Here is a 16,612-nt window from a genome sequence, read left to right as displayed (position 1 = left end):
ATGGCTATCAAGCTACTACAAAGGGATGACCTTCATCACTTTCACTCATATGTCCATGGCCAAAGAAAATCACATGAACAAACCTACTATCACTGAGTGAGAAATGCAATCTCGCCTTTGAAATGTACCCATAGGTTGGGATCTAGCAAGGGAGGAGGGAATGAAACAAAAACATAATTAAATAAAATAAAAACATAGTTGTCATTATAAGCAAATATTGTTGTTATTGTTGATTGCCTTCAAGTTGAGCATGACTCATATCGACCCTATGAACAAAAGGCCTGAAGTTCCTCTATGACTATCGACATTTATCAAAGTTCATAGTTTCCAGAGGCATGTTGTTTAGGAAGTGGGTGCCACTCCTGCTTCCAATTATAAGCATATATTATGTACTTACTTGTGCAGATCACTGGGTGAGACATATCAAAGCAGTTTTTCACTTAAGTGTTTCCCCTGTGGGAATTTGTAAAATATGAGTGATTAATTCATGCAGACTGCAAACAGAATGATGGACACATACAAATTTCGGATCTTTTTAGGGAGATACACAGTGTTAGAAGGAATGGCTGAGTAGTCTAAAACAGTTAGACAGGTCTGGAGATCTGCTTCCAGAAGTCATAGCCTTGGAACACTTTCCGAGCAGTTCTATTCTGAACGTGTGGTTGACTGTGAGTGCTGGTGGTATGAAGATGGTTACAGACATAAATTCATATTCAAAATGAGAAGAAGTGAGGGACTTGATTTCATCTATTCAAATTAGGAAGTGTGTGAAGAAAAGGTGTATGTTTAAGGAACAACAGGCACCAGAACGAATTGGAGATGAAAACAGCAAATAATGGTAATTAACATATGTAAACTCTTTTATAGGGAGCTCTGATGGCTTAATGGTAAGAAATTGTGATGTCAACATGAAGGAATGTGGTTCAAATCCACCAGATGCTCTGTGGGAGAATGATGGGCAATCTCCTGTGAGATTTACTGCTTCTGAAAAACCACTGGTAGGTCAGTTATGGATTGATTATGACTGATTATAATCAACAACAAGCCCTTCTGTAATCTGTCCGTGATAGCTATTACTTTATTTGATACATCTGAAGGAGATAGCAATACTTAGGAGAAAAATACACTAAGGCTTACTGAGTAGCCCAAATTTTCATAGCAAGTGTTCGACCTTGGGCATTAGTGATCTTTTCTGAATCTATAGAGGGCATGATATTTCTGATCACTGGTTATATATCTGAGGACTAGACAATGAATAAAGATGCCAGGAGAACAGTTGTCTTTGAGCTGTGGTGTTGGAGCAGAGCACTGAACATCCCGTGAATGGGCAGAAGATCTAATTTGTCTTGGAGAGAATGCAGACAGAGTAGAGTGCTCTTTAGAGGAAAGAATGATGAGGCTTTGCCTCACATACTTTGAGCATGTTATTAGGAGGGCTGTTCCTTGGGAAGAGACATCATTCTTGGAAAGTTGGAGGCCCAGCCAAAGAAATGAAGACCCTCAATGAAATGAATTGACACCGGACTGGGTAGAGATGCTGAGTATGAACAGAGTTCAGATCTTTTTTCATAGACAGGATCACTGTGAGTCATACTTAATTCAACAGCACATAACAAAAACCACAAATGCTTTGTAGATTTTATTATTATAGTTGTTACATGTCATTGAGTTGGAACGAACTTACAGCTGACCCGCTGGTGGATTTTCAGAGGTTGTGCGTTGCATAGGAGGAAATTACCCATCTCTCTCCTACAGAGCTTTACGTGCTGAAAAATACAATCAGAATAATCCTGTGGTATACCCTGAGAAAGACTCAGAAACAGGAGTTTACACGAGAAAAAAAAAAAAAACCAAACAAACAACAAACCACAACCTTAGCACAGCGTTGAATTCTGCTGGTGGTGTTTTTTTTATGAGAGGGGATGAAGGAAGTAAAGCCATACTGGAAGTATTGTTGTTGTTTTTGTGTGCCATCAAGTCAAAACCAACCCATAGCACACCCTCCAGTGGGTTTTCCGGGGCGGTTAATCGAATGGGAGGAGATTGCCCGTCTTTCTCCTAATGACAATTTGTATGCACATGCCAGTCAAGTAAGGCTGATCATTACTGTGATTCTGAATTGTGTCCTACATTCCTCTCTAACTCTATCTGAGACCCCTTACTGTGATTCCTTTCGGTGAAGTTAGCCTTGGTACTCAGGCACCAATGAATTCTTCAGGTCTCAGGGTCATGGAAATTGAGGTTCAAGAGGTGTTGATGCTATAAAATAGTTATTCCATGTATCTTTTATTTCCCCCCCACACTCTTCTCCCCTCACCGCAGAGAGAGGCCAATGGCTGTGCCTTATATTACTGCTTATGAACATTATGTACCCAGTTGTTACTCATCAGTGTAGAATGTCGGTAGAACATTGACTTTGTGAACTATGTTATGCTGATTTACAGTAATGTCCCTTGAGACGATGGTCCTGAAATCCCATGACTAAACACTCAACACTCTCAAGGAGTTTGTTTATGGTTAAAAACTTTACATAACTCTGCTGGTTATACTCTATAAGGGCAGGTATTTTGAGGCATAAAAATATTCAGGTTGAAATACCATCCGCTAAACCTATGTGTGATCATGAATTTAGTCTCTTTGAAAATAACATTAATTAAGGCCAAGTATTTTAAAGCTTTTTAAAGGAATTGTGTAAGAATTATTAAGATATTTTAACTAAGAAATATTCATTGGTGACCTACAAGCAAAATAGTAAAAGAGAAATGACAATGTTGACATTTGTTGCAGATATGAAAGAAATTGGGTATTAAAAAAATTATAGCCGTTTAATCCCTGTTAGGTTAGTGGACTTAAAGAAGAAATCAGAGAGAATGAGAGAAAGCTTAATGCAGCTTTATTAATGGGGGGAAAGTGAAACTCTCAGGAGAGTTCCTCATCCTGGAGAGGCAGAATGGGAAGTCACACTGTGAACTTACTGGGGAGGATTTTTATAAACAGAGTTTTTAGGGAGGGACATTCCACTCTAATTTAGGAGCCACCTGCTAGCTCAGCCAGACAAGCAAGGCCATTTGCCCTTCTTATCAGGGCATATAAGTCCATCAGCATCTAAGTTCTGAGTTCTTCATTCTTCTCTTCGGCCCTCTTTGCCCAGACTAACAATCCCATTTTCCATTTCCTGAATAGGTTCTTAGATTAGCAAAATATGACGTTAAACTTTGAGTGCTTTGTTTCCTTTTTCAGTTATGACAAAAGAGTGGAAAATGGGTTGTTGGTTCTCTTGGGAAAATTATCTTGTGGTCCTTTTAATTGGTTGAAGGGAACAGACCTTCTTGTGGTTGTTTGTTGTTGTTAGGTGCCATCAAGTTGAGTACAACCCATAGCAACCCTATGAACAACAGACCTGAACCCTGTTCTATCCTGTGCCATCTTCACACTTCCTGACACATTAGAGCCTATTGCAGCAGCCACATGTCAATCAACCTGGTTGAGGGTCTTCCTCTCCGTTGCAGACCCTCCACCCTTGCCAGCATCATCTTCCTCTCCAATGAACAGTCCCTCCTAGTAACATGCCCAAAGTATGTCAGGTGAAGCCTCATCATTCTTGCCTCCACAGAGCACTCTGGCTTCATCCTTTTCAAGACATATTTGTTCTTTTGGCAGTCCACGGGATATTCAGTGATCTTCTCCAACCTTGCAGCTCAAAGGTAACAATTCTTCTTCTGGAATCCTTATTCATCGTCCAGTTCTCAGATGCATAGCAAGTGACTGGAAATACCATGGCCTGAATCAGATGCACCTTTGTCCTCAAACTGACATCATTACTCCTAAATAATTTAGAGAGGTCCCTAACTGCGGACTTTCCCAGTGCAATGTATCTCATCATTTCCTGACTGCTGGTACCAAGGGTGTTAATTGTGGGTTCAAGTAAGATAAAGTCGTTCACAGTTCCAATCTTTTCTCCATCCATCAGGATGTTGCCTATCGGCCTTGTGGTAAAAATTATTGTTTTCGTGACAATGAGATGTAATCCATACTGAAGGCTGCGTTCTTTGATCTTTTGCAACAAATACTTCAAGTCCTCCTCACTTTCAGTATGAAAGGTTGTATCATCTGCATAATGCAAGTTAATGATGAGTGTCTCTCTGATCCTGATGCCACATTCCTTTTCATAGAGTCCAGCTTCTTAAATAATTTGCTCAGCATCCAGATTGGATAGGTATGGAGAGGGAATACAGCCCTGAAACACGCCTTCCTTCCTTTTAAACATGCAGCTTTCCCCTGCGCTGTTTGCACAATTGCCTCCTGGTCCAAGCATAGGTTTCGCATGAGCACAATTAAGTGCTCTGGGACTCCCATTCTTCTCAATGTCAGACACATCTTATTATGATCCATACAATCAAATACTTTACATAGTCAATAAAGCACCGATATACAGACATTCTTTTGGTATTCTTTACTCTCAACCAGGATTCATCTGACATCAGCAATGGTAGCTGGTGCCACAGCCAATTCCAAGTTCTGCTTAAATTTCTGGCAGTTAACTATCTATGTAGTGTTCTAGCAGACCTTAGTGTCCTTAGAAAACTTTGTGGTACTGATTTGAGATGAATAGGGGGTGATCATTGCAATGGATGAATTTTATTTCTGTGTTAATTCACATCTTCTGAGATGATCCCCAGATAAAATCATATATTCTGGAAATTTATGGGGTAAAATTACCATGAGAGATAGAGAAAAACAGATGAAGGGAGGAAGATTGTCCAGACAATAATTCAGGACTTAAATCTGCGAAAGATATGAGGTAGAAGGGAAGATTAAATAAAAAGACTTTAAGACTGCAGGGTAATTAAGAAACTTAATGGCTACGTTTGAGCATGTGGGATGTTCTCAAGTTAACGTGGTCAGTCACAAGCATGCTAGGTCTCATAAGAAGAAACTGAGAATAGTATCTTCATTCTTTCTATTCAATCATAAGCTGAGATTAATCTGCAGGGAGTATGGCTGCAGTGAAACATAGTACAGGAGATCCAGGTGAGCAATAAGTGGGACCAAATATCAACTATGCTCCTCATAGCAGGAGATCAGATAAAACATAGTGCATCCTTGGTACCATGAAAATCTATTTCTTCACTTAGGTTTGCAGAAGTGATTCCTCATTGCTCACCTAGAACTCTCTTTACAAGGGGAAAACTTAGAGAAATATTGGTGGCATAACAGCCCTTGCCACTGGAATCCTTAGGGCTGTAACTAGTATGTTTCCTCTATTCTTCCATTATATATTCTTGTTCACCACCCCTGGTAGCCGGCTGCTATCTCAGCATATCGAAGTGCCTCACTCCATGAAGTTTCTGAGTCTTTGTTCCAGAGAAGTCCCTCAGAAGTTCTTAGGAAGCAAGATGGCAATCTATTGTACAATTTACAACTTTAAAAAAAATCCACTGGAGGGTCAGCTATGGGTTGGCTCTGACTCTATGTCCATGAGTTTTTAATCTTTATAAACTTTTTCTATTTCTGAGATTCTTTGTTGATTCCAAATTAGTTATTGTCAAGTTTATCTAAACAGGTCTGCCCTGGAGAGGGTGAAACTAGGCTGTTCCTTGAAGGCAAAGGTTTTGAAACTTCATCTCAAATATTTTGGGCATGTTGCCAGGGGGCACCAGTCCTTGGAAAAAAAGACATCATGCTTGGAAGAGTAGAGGGCTCAGTGCAAGGGAGGAAGACCTCAGATGAGATGGATTGCCACAGTGACTGGCAACAGGGGCAAGTGTGTTAGAGACAGTGATACTGGCTCGGGGTAGGGAAAGGTTCAGAGCTATTGTTCATAGGGTTGCTATGAGTGGCAGTCATCTTCATGGCACATAACAACTACATCCCAACTATGTGTCTGTTTGTACCTATCTAGATAGGCATGCCAGGAGGATTTAGTGGCAATAACTTTTCTTTTTTAGTTCCATATAGTTCCAAAATTATTAGTTTGGCCTCTAATCTGCAATCTAAGCCTTGAATATGAGGTGCTGGATTGAATAGGACTCCACATTCCATGGGACCTGGAGCCTGCTTGACAAACTGAGGCTGAGGAGTAAATAGGGATAGAGGAGCACGTTTTGGGATACAGCACATTTTGCCTTCCCCAGGAACACTCTGCTGATCACTTTTGCCATTATGTTTATGTTTATGTATATCACTCTGAGGAGACTGAGAACAAAAGGGAGAGAAAGTTATTATCTCTGTAAATCAGTGTCAGAGCTTTATTATTTGTGCCCCACACAGACGAGCACTGTAATTTTTCTGTTATAAGTACTTTGAGCTGCTGAAGTTACATGGATCCATCTGGGCTTTGTGCATAGCTGTATTTTAAGGCAATCTATTTCCTGACATAAGCATAAGGAAGTGTTTGGTGCTTTAATTATAATTCATCAAGAAAGACCACATATTTACCTGTCTGTTGATCGAAACTTCTAAATTATAGATACAGAAAAGCTGTGAATGCTGGTTGTATGTAAAAGAAATAACAATCATTTACTTTTGCAAGAAAATTATAGAGTGCACATACACAAGGGTGGATGCTTTGGTAAACCAATTGTGTAGGTGAACTAGATGATTATTGCAGAATCTATATTTCTAATCATATATGTTAAAGCAAGAGAAACAAAATATCTCACTATCTTGATTTTTTTCAAACCAAAACCGTCATTAAATCCCTTCCTTGTAAAAATGACTACTATCATATAGCTTAAGTAATAATATAAGCTATATTTTATTATTATTTTGGTAGATCATCCCTATGTAATGACACATTTTTACTTGGAATGACAAAACAAAAGCAGGTTTTTATGCAACAAATACTTTGGTTCAAGTCTGAAAAGTAGTTTCTACCCCAGCAAAGATTAACAGATTCAGATTAGAACATTAAGCAATTTTTAAAAAAAAATCACCGTAGATGAGAGTAAAGATAAAGCCAAAGCTTTCTAAGGCAACATCAGGAGTGTAGTCTAGGTCTAAGAAAAGGGGGGAAGTACTAGGAAAAATGGGGGGGGGTGGAACACAGACAAGACAACCCAGCCAGTATGCAGTTAAAGGACATGGTGGACACTTAAAGTCAAATGTCACATAACTAGCTAAAATAGTAAACATCCGAGGTATAAGGGAAAAATTAAAAGAGTAATGTTACTGGGCTCTAACCTTTAAAGCTGAGGATAAAGCCAAACAGAGATGCCGAGTCAGGAACTCAGAGGGCAGTTATTGAAGCAAAAGAGCGTTTTTTTGGTGCTAAATTTTAATTTTTAAAAATTCTCTACCCTTTACAAAAAAGGCAATAAGATATAATTACTTATTAGGTCAAACTAGAAGTATGGGCAAGTGAATTTAAACCTGTCCGGTAAGATCAGGAACCAGCTTGAGTCCCTAGAAGTCATTGTCATGGAAACAAGACAAGCCATGGGAAACAATCTGGCTGCTTTGGAGTAACTTACTCGGGCCAGGTGATCTTTGTTGCATGATTTCTTCATTTCAGCTTAGAAGGGAAAGGATTTGAATTGTTATGTGTGTATATTCATAATTCGTTCTGCCAAGATTAGTTGCTGACCAGCGAGAAGAATTGCAGAGTCAACATTGTTCCAAATGTTTGATTGTTTTTTATAACGACATGATTTCTGACATCACAAGTCCGTTTGTTCCGCTTTTACTCCTCTTTGTCACCTTGGGACACATAATACAGCTGGAAGGTCTCTCAGAGATTCACACCCATCGGGGAATGACTCATATGACTGTAGGTATGCAGACTGGTTTTTCAGAGACTGGTGAGCATTGCTGACTGTCAGTTGCAGTGTAGGGGAAATTTGGCGTCCCCAAAAAATGAGCTAGCATTGAGGTCGCATGAGCTTATGCAAACCTCTAGTAGGGTGAGGTATTATCCCACCCTAATCCTCTCTCCTTAATATAATAAATACTTCAGTATCAAATAAACAGTTAATAATTGGCTAGGGTAGACATTTGACACCACTGCATAATAGACTGAACTGTACCACTCAAAATACTTGTTATAAATTCTAATTCTTTTACCCTTAGCTATGACAGAAGAACAATCGATGCCTTCGAATTGTGGTGCTGGAGAAGTCTTGAACATACCACGGACTGCCAAGAAAACAAATAGGTTTGTCTTAGAGGGAGTGAAACCAAGTTTCTCCTTGGAAACTAGAATTTTGAAGCTCTGTCTCAGATACTGTAGACAGGAAAGACTGGTCCTTGGAGAAGGACATCTTGTTACAGTAACTGGGGCAACAGGGGTTGATGTGTCAGAATTAGTGAGACTGGCTCAGGACAGGGCGGTTCAGAGCTACTGTACATAGGGTCTCTATGGGCCACAGGTGACTGGACGGCACATGACAAAAACAGCAATAATCCCATTTTTTTATGTTAATACAGTGTAGAGTGTGTCTTAAATGGATAACGCTTGAGATATAAGAGAATAGATCAGCAAGACAGCAAGCTGAAATTTGTTGGTAGGTAGCATTGAGTTGAGTGTATCCTCTTACTCTGTTCAGATAACAGCCTCTTGTCTAGGTACACGTTTTGCATAAGCACAATTAAGTGTTTTGGGATTCTCACTCTTCTCAATGTTAGGCATAATGCATTACACTATAATGTGGAGAAGATAAAACAAAAGAAAAAAATGGCAAAGTAAAAGAGATGAACAGAAGACTTCAAAAAGTAGCTGGAGAAGACAAAAACCAAAATATTATATATAACAAAGTATGCAGTGAGCTGGAGTCAGAAAACAAAAGGGGAAGAATGAACTTGCTTAGGATTTCTCAAGCTAAAAAAAATGAAAAAACAAATTCGAGCCTTGATTTGCAATACTGAAGAATACTATGGACAACTTTTGAATGATCTTGGAAGCATCCAAGTCACTGTACCAAAAGCACTTGGTTGACACACAACCTTTCCAGGAAGTGGCATGTGATCAAGTACCAATGGTACTAATGGTACTGATTCAAGGTACACTGAATGTATTTTTTTTTAAAGGCTTAAGGAAGTGAAGGCCTATCAATTGACATATTCCAAAAAACAGATACAGCTCGGGATATGCTCACCAGGCTATGCCAAGAAAACTGAACTACAGCCTACCTGGCCAACTGACTGGATAAGATCCATATGTGTCTCCATTCCCAAAAAGAGGTGGTCCAACAGGATGTGAAAATTATCAAGCAATATCATTGATGTAATATGCAGGCAAAATCTTAATGAAAATTATTTAAAAGTGGATAAAGCAGTACATTGACAGAGATCTGCCAGAAATTCAAGCTGGATTTAGAAGAGGCTGTGGAACAGAGGGCATCATTGCTGATGTCAGATAAATCTTGCCTGAACGCAGAGAATACCAGAATGATGCCTGTCTTTTATTGACTATGCAGGCTGAGATAGGAGAAGAGATATGCCAAACCACAGGAGCAGGAAACAGCAGTCAAATTAGACAAGGACTTTTCTACAGAACCAAGAGAGAAAATATCTTCCCTTGAAGATAATACCCTTAATAAATAACCTTGCCTCCTAAATGGTGAGAAAATAAATTTGTTCCAGCTACCCCTCCGTGCTGTCCCTGTTATAGCAGCACTATGTACTGTGTGTGTATGACAAGTGTTGACTGACTGACTGTTCTTTTAAATGCTACCACCAGTATTATAGCTAGTTAGTGAACTGGAGGAAGCTTGTTGGTACAGTTGGCTGAAGCGTGTGGCTGCTAACTGAAAGGTCTAAACCTACTAGCTGCTCTGCTGGAGAAAGACGTGGTACCCTGCTTCTGTAAAGATTAACCTCAGAAACCCTCTGGGATATTTGTTCTACAGGGTCTCTGTGAGTCAGAGTCAACTCCACAGCATTCTTTTGGGCAGTAGCATCAAGATTGGAATTCAGTTCTCCTCAGGGAATTGGAGTGTTGGACCTGTTTTCCTTTTAGATTGAAATCAACTGGAAAGAAACAAGTGAAAGCGGAAAATGGCTTACTCTGGTAGCTTTGGAAAAAGTCTAGAAACTATGTCTGTTATACTGAGGACATACTCGCTTTTCATTGGCCTTTCCCTCTTTATGGGTTTCCATTCCTGCATTTTGAATTGGTAGAGTGTAAATGAGAGCCTGAGAAGTATCACTGGTCTGTTTGTGTGGGATGCAAATAACGCAAGTCTCAGAACTCTGGTTAGTGGGGTTCACAGGATAGCAATAAATATAACGTTAACATTTCTCCACAGTGATTGTATTAGTGTGATGATTTCCTCTGGAAGGAACTTTTGTTATCATAGTGTCAGAATTGTCCTCTCCCTAACTTCACTTCACTCTCTACTCCCATGGTCCTTTCTCTACAGGAGAACAACAGTAACCTCCACATTAGTTTCTATTTTTAGGCCTGGCTTTGTTTGGTCAGGCTACATAATTAAACTGTTTATATTTAGCTCCACTTAAGTTTTTCCCATTAGTCATTCAGACCTTGTCATTCCTTAGATACTTTTGTTTGTTGATTAGTTTGTTGGTTTTTCAATTCCAGATTTGTGACCTAAAAATCAAACTAGCAATTTCTAAGGACAGCTCATAAGGATAAATCAAGAAGGACAGATATTTTATTCTACAGATTAAAACGTATTCATTGGAAACTAATTATTGTCCTCTTTCAAGTCATCTCTTCATGGTTAGTTTTTAATTCTTTTCTATATTGGAGAATAAACTCAAGACTCGCTACCCTTAAGTTGATTCTAACTCATGACCTTCCATCAGGTCCCCAAGGCTATAAATCCTTATAGCAGGAGGCTATGTAAGTCTTCCAGCAGAGCTAGTGGTTCAAACCACTGACCTTTTGGTTAGCAGCCTGACGTCTTAAACATTATGCTACCACGGCTGTTTTCTTTGGAGCACAGTTTTTGTGCTATGTTGTTATCCCTGAATTAATTGCAACTCAAGGGTCACTTGATACATGAGTGACTAAATAAACAGGTAAAACATTGCTGATGAATATTTTCAATTCCTTTTTCTTATTTTAAAGGATCTTATACTTTTCCTTTAGTATTTTTTTGTGTTTTCTTTCAATTTGGATATGTTATTTACTAAACTGGAACCCTGGTGAAGGGGTCCATAATGAGATGTGCTGCTAACCAAAAGGTCTCCTGGCTCCAGCAGTTCAAATCCATCGTCATCAGCTCCACAGACGAAAAACGGGAAGTTTCTTTTCTTTAAGATTTGGAATTCTGACGGAGGGTCACTATGAGTTTGAATTGACTTGAAGGCCATGAATTTGAGTTTGCTTAATTTGATTAATTAAACAGAATATGGTTCTATCTTATATTCATGTGTATGCTTTTCTAGAAAATTTGTTGCAACACATGTCTTGAAGTAACTTCTGTTTCTGGTTTTCTGTGCCAAGAAGTGACTTTAGAAATAACGTAGAGTCTGAATCCAACATTTTGTGGTCAGGAAAACTGCCATCTAGAAAGGGTGGCAAATTTAACAGATTAAAGCCATTTGAGAAAAAGTTTTGTCTTTTATAATTCCTCTTCACATATTAGTCTTTGCCTGAAGAGGATATGATGCTATGTGTAATGTTAAACTTTCTGACATCATTCAAGCATATTTTGTCTTTTTCTGTAGTTCAAAGCTTACAATTTACAGACTTTGTGACAATCCATCACTCATTTCTGAGGTTTCTCAAATGAACCTTGTTAATATCGAATTCATAGCTCCCCGAGATCCACTGTAGGGAGCTCTGGCTGACTGCTGGGTAGGGAGTTGTATTGTCAACCCAAAGGCAAGGGTACAAATCCACCATCTGCTCGGCAGGAAAAAGATAGGCAATCTCTTACATGTGAGTTACAGCCTCTATAAATCCGCGAGAGGGTCAGTTCTGAGTCCGTTCTGATTCAATGGCAAAGAGTCAGAGTTGGCAAGCAGAATCAGGAAGCAGCTTCCATCTGAGCTGCTCTTGTAATCTCTTCAACACACTTTTCCTCACTTGTAAGGGTTATTGGGGATGCTTTGGGGTTTGGGTGGTTGTTTTTTTTTTAAATTATACATGTAATTTTGAGATTGGTCACTTGATGGCGCTGTAGTTAATAGCTTTATTTCCCCGTACAATTTTTTTTTCCCCCATTCCCTTTCTGGCTTTAATTTTAAATTGCAGTTACATGAATTATGTGCATTTTAAAAATTCTGCTGCAGGTGAAATTATTTAACGACTCTTGACTTCTGGATTAATATTAAACATCAAGCCATTGTAAAAACAGTCTTGCTGGTAATGATCATTATCATAATGACTTGAGGTATAATCATTTACCAACATTAACCAAGTGATTAAAATCCATCATGAGTTTAATTTGAAAAGATTTACGTTTCTTTGCAATAAATAGCTAATGATATTAGCCTTATCTTTGTGAGACAAAAATTTATCGTTCTATGACTTTTCCTACAAGCACATAAAACAAACTCACTGCTATCGGTTTATTCCCACTCGTGGAGACCCTGGAGGCCCAAGTGAACCGCCACATCACATCCTTTACCCACAAATGGCTCGTGGGTTCAAACCAACCTTTTTGCTATAATTGAAGCACATTAACCTCTGCACCACCAGGCTCCTTTTGTACTTTCACTACTTAACAGAAATCACTTTGTTAACATGGAGCATAATATGCCTGTTACTATGTGATGTTCCTTATATTAGCACTGAATTGAACCATATGGTACAATGTACAGGGAATCATCCTTCTTTTATGGTCCTGTTATTTCATAATTTATTATTTCATAAAGCAAGTGACCTTAACAGATGCTGAGATTAATGATTATGGTCAGTAAAACCTGTAGGGGAACGGAAATGTTCTAGTTTTATGGCTCATTTTTATCAGCCTTCATAGATGATACTTAAAGTAATCAAATCCTTCTGATCCTATATTTTGATAACTGTAATAATACCTGTTCAAAATGTCTAATCTTAACTCTAGCAATAATTCTCCAAACACCATCTCTATCAACTATAAAAAAAGTCGATTTTGTGCTAAATTTTTCCCCTACAAAACCTTGGCTCTTGACTTCAAATTACTCACTCATTCAGTGGGTCATAAGGGAAAAAACTGACCTAGAAATAGTCTTTGCCTAGGATGTAACCCACAAAGATAGAGATCTGGCTTCCAAAACCTCCTAAGTAAATCAGACGAGTGAAAAACACAATGAACCAACCACAAGAAACCAGCACCAACTACGGAAAGAGAAGAACCTGTATTTTCTAAATAGACATCATTTCCTATCCAGACATTTTCCCCAGATGAAATAATTAAGTAAATCCCTCACACTGGATAATTATTAAAGATTAAACTTGCACAAATTTACTAACTGTAATAGCTATGGTTGCTGTTTCTCCTCAATACTCTTGTCATTTTCTCCTTTATATTATTAGAGAAGATAATTATGTAAAACTTGCTTTTTCTCCCCTATACTATTTTTCTGATTAAAACCCAAAAGACATAGAGACTAAATGGGGGGTTTACATATCCAAGGTTTTTGGAAAGACATATAAGTAGAATTGCCTTTGAAATGAGGCTCAGGAGACTATGTCTCACTGTCCATGTTACCACGTCCTAGAGAAGGATATCATGCTTAATAAAGTAGAAGACTGTCAAAAAGGAGAAGACTCTCAACAGATAAATCCACACAGTGGCTGCAACCATGCAGCAAACACAACAATTTTGACTGTGGAGGTGAAGCAGGACTGTCATTGTCTCACTCTATTTTACACAGGGGCTGTAAGGCAGACTCCACAGCACTCAACAAGACTACTCAGTGTGCTTGTAGGAGTAATAGCCATGGGTCAGTTAGATACTAATATAAACACACACACATACACCCATATCCCAAAATCCATTGATTCCAATTCGATTCCCACTCATAGTGGCCCTTATAAGTAACAGAGTAGAACTAACCCATAGGGTTCCCAAGCCTACTCTTCACTGAAGGTGACTGCCACATATTTCTCCTGTGGAGTGGCTGTTGAGTTTGAACTACCTACCTATTGGCTTTAATCATTGCACTAACAGGGTTCCTAATAATCAGCACATAGCCAAACAGTTATTCTCCTAGGCATATAACATATTTGAAGACACATTCTCAAATAGCATTATTCATAATCGTCAAAAGATTGAAACAACCCAAGTGTCCATGAATAAATAATGTACAATTTATTGGGCTGCTAACTGAGAGCTCAACAGTTCAAATCCAGCTTTTACTCTTCCAAAGAAAGGTGGACAGTCTCCTAACCTAAAGATTTACAGCCCCAGAAACCTAATCGAAGGTTACAATTAGTTGGAATCCATTCAAAGGTAGTAGGTTTGGTATAAACAATTTAAGCCCTGATGGTGCTATGGTTAAACGCTCAGCTGTTAACCAAAGGGCTGAATATTTGAGACTATTAGCTACTCTTCTTTGCAAAAGAAAGATGTAGCAGTCTGCTTTTTACAGCAATCTGTTTTTACAGACAACAGACATACCTCTGAGTTATTGTGCATTTCGTACCAGACCACTGGTACAAACAAATTCAATAAAATGAATGTCACACCACAGTAACTGTCATAAAGCAAATTCCAGTAAATTTATAGAAAAGCCAGTTACATTATTTTTTTTTTTTGCTTTTCCAGCACATTTAAAGTGATGTTTGTGTGATACTCTATATGCTGGTGGCCTAGTAGTAAGAAGCTGCATGGCAATCCTGAAGGCAAGCAGTTTAAATACACCAGCTGCTCTGCAGGAGAAATATGGGCAATCCACTGTGCCATTTACTGTCTCTGGAAACTCACTGGAGGAATAGCTATGAGTTGGTTCCAACTCAGCAGTACTTAACCACATAGCCTATTAACTGTGCAATTGTTGTTCTATATCATTGAGTTGGAACTGACCCATATTTGACCCTCCAGTGGGTTTTCAGAGGCAGTAATCACAAGGCAGTAATCACAAGGGAGGAGATTGTCTCTCCTTCTCCCATGGAGCAACTGGTAGAATTGAACTGCTTGCTTTCAGGATTGTAGCTCAGTTTCTTGCCACTAGGCCACCAGAGCTCCCTGTGCAATAGCACTTTGAAATTGTTTGAAGGTGAGATTTACCAGAATGTGACTCAGAGACATGAATGAGACATGAATGAGCATATCTTGTTGGAAAAAATGGCACTGATAGAAAATTTTTAAAATGAATAATAGTTATAGTGACAAGATAATAGTATAGTAGCAGAACATGGTGCTGAAATATACAACTAAAATAGATTGAAATGCCAGGCTTTTTGTTTTACACACACACACACACACACACACACACACACACAGTTATAATAAACTAATATTTAAAAATTCAAAAGGACATTTAGGTAATTCAAAAGTTATAAGCAAGCATTATTTGCTGTAATAATTTAATAAAGTCAACTTACAAGTCTTACTGTTTTTAGCAATTTAAATATTCTAAGACAGCATCATCAGATATTTTTTATTAAATACCCCAATTTGCATAGTGATGTTAAAATCTAGAGTTTATAGAACAATCAGAAAGTCAAAGATATGAAGACAAGTACAGATCTGCTGGTATATTAAATCTTGAGGATAATGTTATGATCACATATCTGCTTAATATCCTATAGTCAGACATTACGGCAATTTCCTCCATAAACATGTGTTACACGATTGCAACTTTGAAAGTATACAGTCTCTGTAGATGCTGAAAACCAGGACCTTGAGATATCTGAACCCTTTCATAGAGAAAGAACAATTCCTATCTTGTTTTGGGAAGCTTAATTGTGAGGTAACAAAGCATATTGTAGAAGAAACTTTACAAAAATTCAAAAATTCAACCATGTGCTTTAAAGTTTATAGAAAAATACTTCAAAGAAGAAGAAAATGCAATCTATTTTTAACTTACTATTTTTCAGTTTGACTTAATACCTTGGTAAAGAGCTTATGTTAAAATTTATCTTTAAAGCCAAACTCCGTCTCTTAGCCAAGGAGAACAATCATACTAATTTTTGTGTTCATTCACTTTTTAAATAGTCTATTGCTTTACTTGATCATTCCACTACCTCTCTGTGTTGTTGAGTATTGTCAAATTGAGCCTGGTGGCAAAATGGCTAAGCACTGCACTGCTGAATGAAATGTCAGTAGTTGAAATCCACCAGGTGCTCCATAGGATAAGGGAACTAAGATTTATAGCCTAGGAACCCTCAAGAAGGCAGCTTTGCTCTGTATTCCATCATCACTACGACATTCCCAAATAATTACAGCTTAAGTTTGCCTGGATTTGAAATTTATGGAAATGGATTAATACTCACTCATCTATGATTTGTTCCTTCAGTCAACATCATTTTTAGGTTCGTCTATGTTGAACCGAGCAACGTGGGGTATTTCATTTCTTAGTTTCATCGTTTTCCATCATATGACTAGTGAAACTTTTTTTTTCTGCTTTATGGTATATATATCTATATATCTTCCTGTTTTTTGTGGATAAAAATTCTATGCCATAGACTATTATGGAGATTGATTTTGGAATTTAGATGCACTGTTATTAATTGTGCTTAGCCGTACATGTTCATATCCTTGAAGATGTATCATGG

Source organism: Elephantulus edwardii, unplaced genomic scaffold (assembly GCF_000299155.1).
Source record: "Elephantulus edwardii isolate Elephantulus edwardi_28Jun2011 unplaced genomic scaffold, EleEdw1.0 scaffold00001, whole genome shotgun sequence".
Classification (NCBI taxonomy): domain Eukaryota; kingdom Metazoa; phylum Chordata; class Mammalia; order Macroscelidea; family Macroscelididae; genus Elephantulus; species Elephantulus edwardii.
The sequence above is the reverse complement of the archived record's forward strand: the minus strand, read 5'-3'. Positions refer to the sequence as shown.